We start from the raw sequence: 6,971 nt of genomic DNA, 5'->3' as shown, positions 1-6,971 counted from the left end.
TATACTCATATGCAAGCGGAGCTTATGATGAGTCCTTGCGTGATGTTAAATACAGGCCAAGTGTTGGTTATACAGGAGGAAATACAGGTGTTGAGACCATGTCAAGATAACAAGAACATAGGAAATACAAAGAAGTGACAATTAGATACATGCAATAATAACTTCCCAGCCCAGGAACATAGAGCGATTTATTGGAGCGATTTGTACACCTCTGTATTTATTAGGAACCTGAGGTGCTTGAGTTCCGGATTTAATGTATCCCCTGCGGGTTTCGAACCCACACGCCTTGGTTTCCCACGCCAAGGCGCTACCAGGTGGCCGCATTAACCATTCGGCCACCGGGGCTATCTCTAGAAGATTTAACACGACGCTCCACCACGAACTCGCTCAATTTTCGAATAAGAACCCGCTGATAGATCCATCAAAAAGCCCTTGATCATACAAGCATTTTGACCCCATCGCCGACCGCATACCCCATGTAGTGGTGGAGTTATCCAGCCAAACATGAACCAGACATTGTTTGAAACTCCTGTGTGGGATTATCCCCTGTTCACCCCTATCACACCACAACCCCAGGCCAAATTGCCATACAAATTGTAAGGTGAAGAGATCTAGTCACATGCATCAATCTTCTTGATTTTACAAGATCTCTGATCTGTAATTGTGAAGATATCTGAGAAGCAACTTCTATGAAAACCCTGTCTATCTTTGATGTTTCAAAACATTAATACTAAGTCTCACTCATAGATCAACCTTCTCAATCTGGCTCATCTTCAGCAGAAAAATACAAAAAGATATCTCAGTAATAGTATTAAGTATATAATCAACAGATATATCTGAAGTGCATTCTTTATAAAAACTCTGTCTGTCTTTAATGTATCAAGACATTAACACTAAGTCTCACTCTTGTATCACCTCTTTCAATCTGGCTCATTCTCAGCAGAAAAATACAAAAAGATATCTCAGCAACTGTATTTAATACATAATTAACAGATATAACAACTATAAAATCAGTATATCTCAAGATCTGACTGAGCCTTTGATCTCTGTACAGTGAGATATATTAAATCTAGTTTTAATATCTCAATATTCAGTAGATTCTGTAAGAAATTAAGAATAACAATATTAGATTTCTATTAAATTTGAAAATTAACTCTATATTAATATAATCATTGACAAAGTTCTTTATTTTAAGATATAAATAATCAGTTTCTCTACATTCTGCTGATAATATTTATATTATTATATAAAAACAGACTTATATTCTCTATAATATCAAGACTCTGAAGAGAGAAAGTCTTCATAGAGAGTATATAGTAGTATATATCTTAGTAGTTTCTATCTCATTCTTCTGTAGTAGTTAATGTAAAAAAGAGATCTTAGAATTAGTTTTTTACTTCTCTTGCAAAAGTAAGATGTTTTTCTCTAAGTTTAATATTCTTATAAAGAATTAAAAACAGAGTTATTTTCTGTTATAATTTCATATTCTTTTAAATAAGAATTACTTTTTCAGTGACTAAAGAGCTTTTATTAATACTTAATTCTCTTTTATACTCTTTATTAACTGATTTGAGTTGCACACTTGTTATGTGAGAAGAATTGAATAATTTAAAATAAAATTAAATAGTTTTAATTAATTTCTCTGTAAAAAATTAACTTATTTTTTATCAGTTTTTGTCTTAAAAACTGTTATATTATCTTATTTATTATCAATTGATATTATACTTTTTCTCACTATATCTCAAGAAAGAGTTAATAAAGATTTTATTAATTTATCTTAAAAATTAATTTTAGTTTATTATATTCTCTTTAAAAATCTAATCTAGTTACTGAACTAGTGTGAAAAAAATCAGATGTTTTATATATAAAAGTCTTTTATTCTTCTTTTAGAACAGTCTAATCAACTTTTCAATTGAAAATAGATTAATAAACCTCTTAATCAAAACAGTCTGACTAACTTTTCATTTAAAAATAAACTAATAAATCTCTTAATTGTAACAGTCTGATCAACTTTTCATTTGAAAATAGACTGATAAATCTCTTAATTGAAACAGTCTGATTAACTTTTCATTTGAAAATAGACTGATAAATCTCTCAATTGAAACAGTCTGACTAACTTTTTATTCAGTGAGTAAAATAAGTTCAAGAGTACACTCAGTTAATGTGAAAAAAGATGTTTTCTCAGATACTATTTCTGAGATTGAAATTCTAAAGAGAAGAAAGAAGGAAGAAATAGAGAAATAACAAGTTCTTAAAATACAGAAACTTGAAAAAGTAAGTAAAATTCTTGAAAAATAGTGTCTGAGTGAGAAGAATGAAGAAGTTCTCTTAATTCTTTATACTCAGACTAAGTAACTACAAGAGATGATTAAGTTCAAACTTGAAATTTTAAATATAATTTAAAAAGTATTGAAATCTTCTAATACAGTTACTAACTCTTTCTCATCTTCTACTTCTTCATCTTCTTTCTTAAATAAGAAGAAAATATATACTTAAGTAGCAGAATCTGCTGTTTTTAAATCTGCTATCTTAAAATCTGCTCAAAATTCTGAGAAAACTAAGAAGAATATTACTGTGGTTCGGAAGAACATACGACCGTCGGATAATAATGCGGCCGCTTCCGAACTACTAGCGTACGAATGTAAAGGGGGCCCTAGCAGCCACTAATTAATTTAGCGTATGAGATTCAATATATAAGAAGCCGGCGTACGCCTGTAATCGTACACTGACTTAAGCAACCTTTGAATCACATCTGATAGCATGTCTAAAAACTGGTGAGAAGCACAGGCTTCTTCAGAGCATGATAATTCTGTCTACAAAGTGATTCATAGTTATCATGTCAGTGTGATTCTAGAACATCTCAAAAGATAGCATATAAAGAGCAGTGAGTGAAAGAGCATTTAATTGATACTGCTTCACTTGTTAAGGAAAAACTTCACACTCAGGTGAATGCCACATATACAAACAGATGAGATATGAGAAAAGAAATGAGAGCAGTGAATCAGATTCAAAGAAGATCACTCTTCACTTAAAGAAATAAAAGAAAGAGATGATCATCACTGAAGTTGTACAATGATAACAGAAACCATATAACAATATAGTGATAGAATGATATAGTGATATAACAATACAACAATATAGTGATATAATAATACAGTGATATAGTGATATAATGATAGACATTGTACAATTAAAATCACTGAAATAAATACCTTTTCTAGCTAATATGACTAACACCCTTCTCTGCTATCTGAACTGAAAGATATACAGAACCTCTCAGAGAGTTTACTTAAAGCAGTAAGAAAAGCAGCTGAGACTGCTGAACTGAAATCAAAGCTCTGTATGTATACAAGAATTCTAAACAAGATCAAGACCTTGTGTACACAGTGACAGACTGAGATGAAAGTTAAATAACAATTGACATTCACTGTGAATTAAGCATTCACTATGAAGAGCTTCACTGACACAATCATCATCATTAATAAGAATAGAGAAAATCAGATCTTAGACCTGCAGTGAGAGATTGAATGTTTATACAGACAGATGACTATACTGAATCTGAAGATCTTATCATGATCATTTATAACCTCTTCAGAAGTGTACACATCATTGAAGACTGCTGAGCAGAATGAGAATTCAAGCATGAAATATATCAAGCTGAGAGATCTGCTGAAGCTATTAAGCTTTAATAGTAACTGAAAAAATGATGCTGTAATCAGCTGACTAAGTCAGATGTGATTATATTATCAGATTGAATGTGAACTCACAGACAGACAGTGAATGAAATTTCAACAAGTCTTAAGATCTGCTGTGTTTCTACACAGAAAAGTGAAGTCATTATGAATGACTGATGAAAAGATGAATCTCACAGACTCAGAGTGATATTCATTCTCATGAATATGAAATGAGTTTTTCAAATAAATCTTGCATAACTTTGAGAAAGTGAACATGCAAGACAAGTGTTATGAACACTTTACTGAGTGTAGACAAGTGAGTGATCTTACATCATACTTCATACACTTCAGCTTACACTATCTTGTATTGAATGAAAAGCTTTCAACATCTTTCTGTTTACAGATCTTCATTCATAATCTTACATCTGAGTTGAGAGTGAAATGAAAATACTTAATCTCACAGTCAGATACAGTGAAGAAAGCATATAATATTCTCATTGTATGAGAACAAGTGAGTCAATTGTAACAGAAAATACTGTAATTGAGTATATCTTAGCAGAGAACAGATAATCAGACTTCTACAATACAAGTCACACACTCAGATATGATGAATCTAGATCTGAATGTCATTGCTAAAGTGCTGAATCCCCTGAAAAAGAAATTCTCTGAGTGAAAACCTTGATGTTGTGAGCATCAAGCTTGCTTCAACTGCAGATATCAAAATCATGATGTAAAAGATTGCACTCAGCATGCACAGTCAAGAGAAGCAAGAGAGTCAAAAAACTAGCAGAATCAGTGAGCTCAGAGACACTCACTGATATTCTATGAAAAGTCTTCAAAGTGAAAGAGATGCCTGTGTTAGATGACTCTCTGAATTCTGTGAATGCAAAGAAGAAGCAGGCTTCTGAATGAGATATAAGTGAGAATGATGAAGTAAACACTCATCTCAATGCCTTGAGGCCTGAAATGTTAATGTATAAGAAGCACTTGAGTAAGAATCAAGAGATGGCTGCAAAAGTGTTAGCAGATACAGAAGCTTTGATATAATATATTAATAATTATATAATCTGAAGATTGAAAGAAGTCTGCTGAGTGAAGAATCTCTGATGTATAAGATTATCTGATAACTGATATTTGATATCATCTGCAAAAGTAAGAGTTCTCTTGTACTTCAGAGAATGATCTTGCTATATTTGAGTGTGAGAGCTGCAGAATGTGAAATACAATCTTATTCTCAGACTTGATTGATTTCAAAGGTTCAATTCACAGATTCAATGATGTACATGTCATATGCAATTGACTGATAGAAAGAAAATGATTCATATAATTCTATCAACTGATATGAGAAGAACATTTCACACCTCTGATATAGAAGAGTTAAATCTGCTTATGCATCAATAAGCAAAGAGAATGATTTGCAAGACCTCATCTGAAAGTATTCTGTATGTCATACAGGACCTGAAAGCAGAGAAAACCAAGATAAAAGATATACAGAAGGATAAGTGTATGAAGAAGCTTCTGAAGAAGCATGAAAATATCTTCTGAACAGATCTTTTATCAGAATTGCTGCTGAAACAAGGATTCATACATGAGATTGATATGAGGAACATAAAACCAGTTAATCAGAATGCATACTCTCTGTCACAAATGCATCTTGAAGAACAGAAGTGTCAGATCACAGACCTTCTAGAATACAGTCTCATACAACTCTCATCAAGTATATGAGACTTTTCAGTTCTATTCATGAAAAAGGCAGGTGAAGAGTGATGAATGTGTATTAATTATTGAGCACTTAACAAGCTTACAATCAAGAATGAATATTCACTGCCATGAATTCAACAACAGTTGAATACAGTTAGAAATGCCTGATATCTATTGAAGATTAATCTTCTCTCAGAATACTGACAGATCTGTGTAGATGAACTGTCAGTTCTGTGAACTATATTTAATATGCAATGAGAGAAGTTTGAATTTCTAGCAATGTCATTTGATCTGATAAATACACCTGTCATCTTTTAAACAATGATGAATATGATTCTTTATAAACAGAATGAAACCTCATGTCTTATATATCTTGATGACATTCTAGTCTTTTCAAACTCATATGATAAATATCTGAAGCATCTTGATAAAGTGCTTACAACTCTGACAGAGTATAAGCTCTATATCAAATCAATCAAGTGTGTGTTTGAAATGAAAGAGTTGAAGTTCATAAGATATGTAGTGAGTGATGACTGTATACACCTCATTCTGAAGAAATTGAATGTCATAGTAAATTAACCGCAGCTGAGAAATATACATCATGTATGACAGTTTCTTAAGTTAATCTCATACTACTGCAGATTTATCAAGGATTTTGCATGAATATCTGCATCACTCTCAGATCTCTTAAGAGAAATCAATGCAAATCTGTGAAAGAAGAAGTTTTGTTCAATTATCTGAAATACTATGTGTGAAGAGGCTTTTCTCACACTGAGAGAATGTGTAATAACATTCTCAGTATTTATTCAATCAGATTATAATAAACCTTTCTATATCAAGATAAACATATCTGAATGAGCTATTGAAGATGCTCTTTTACAGATGAGTAAGAATGACAAGCTGCACTCAGTGATATACAATGATAGAAAACTATCAGATGCTGAGCTCAATTACTCAGTGCATGAAAAGAAATTACTAGTAATCAAGCACACACTAGCATTGTGAAATAGATATATTAACAACAGATATATGATAATAGTGATCACAGATCATGAAAGTCTCATCTATCTATAATTAATAATAAAACCTTTCAAATACTTAGTATATTGAATCTCAGAGTTCTAAGCATACAATCTTTATATCAAATACTGAAAGAGATTGAATACAGTGATATCTGATGCAATCAGTCACAGATCTGATTTTATAAGTGAGAGTTCTGTAAATCAGGCATAAGAAATGTTCATGTTAAACATGCTGAGAGAATGCAAGAAATCAGAATAAGTGAACATCATGATCTCTCACTTGAAGAATAACAAGATGTCAGATGATAAGCATCTTATGAGAGTAGTAGAAGAGATGCTTCTGAACTTCAAGCTGAGAAAATTGAGAAAGAAAAATGACATTGTGCTTTATCATAATCTAGAATATATAGAAGCTTTCTATCTAGAATCTTCATTTCAATGTGACTTGATGACTCACATGCACAAAGAATTCAGTCACTTAGAAAGCTCTGAACTCATGAGTGTACTTGAATCAAGAGTATACTGATCAAGCATGGCTGAGAACATTCAGATATACACTCACAAGTGTCTGAAT

At 31.9% G+C, this 6,971-nt stretch overlaps 1 pseudogene across 1 annotated transcript; it reads right to left on the bottom strand.

Annotated features, from left to right (window-relative positions):
* Window positions 1-256: 256 nt before the first annotated feature.
* Window positions 257-345, bottom strand: BDCG_16935 (annotated as a pseudogene). The gene has a single exon. The product of its transcript is annotated as a tRNA-OTHER (tRNA).
* Window positions 346-6,971: the final 6,626 nt, after the last annotated feature.

The sequence above is a fragment of the Blastomyces dermatitidis genome (genome assembly GCF_000003525.1).
Source record: "Blastomyces dermatitidis ER-3 genomic scaffold supercont1.4, whole genome shotgun sequence".
NCBI classification, from domain to species: Eukaryota; Fungi; Ascomycota; class Eurotiomycetes; order Onygenales; family Ajellomycetaceae; genus Blastomyces; species Blastomyces dermatitidis.
Note: the sequence above shows the minus strand (reverse complement) of the source record. Positions and strands in the feature narration are given on the sequence as shown.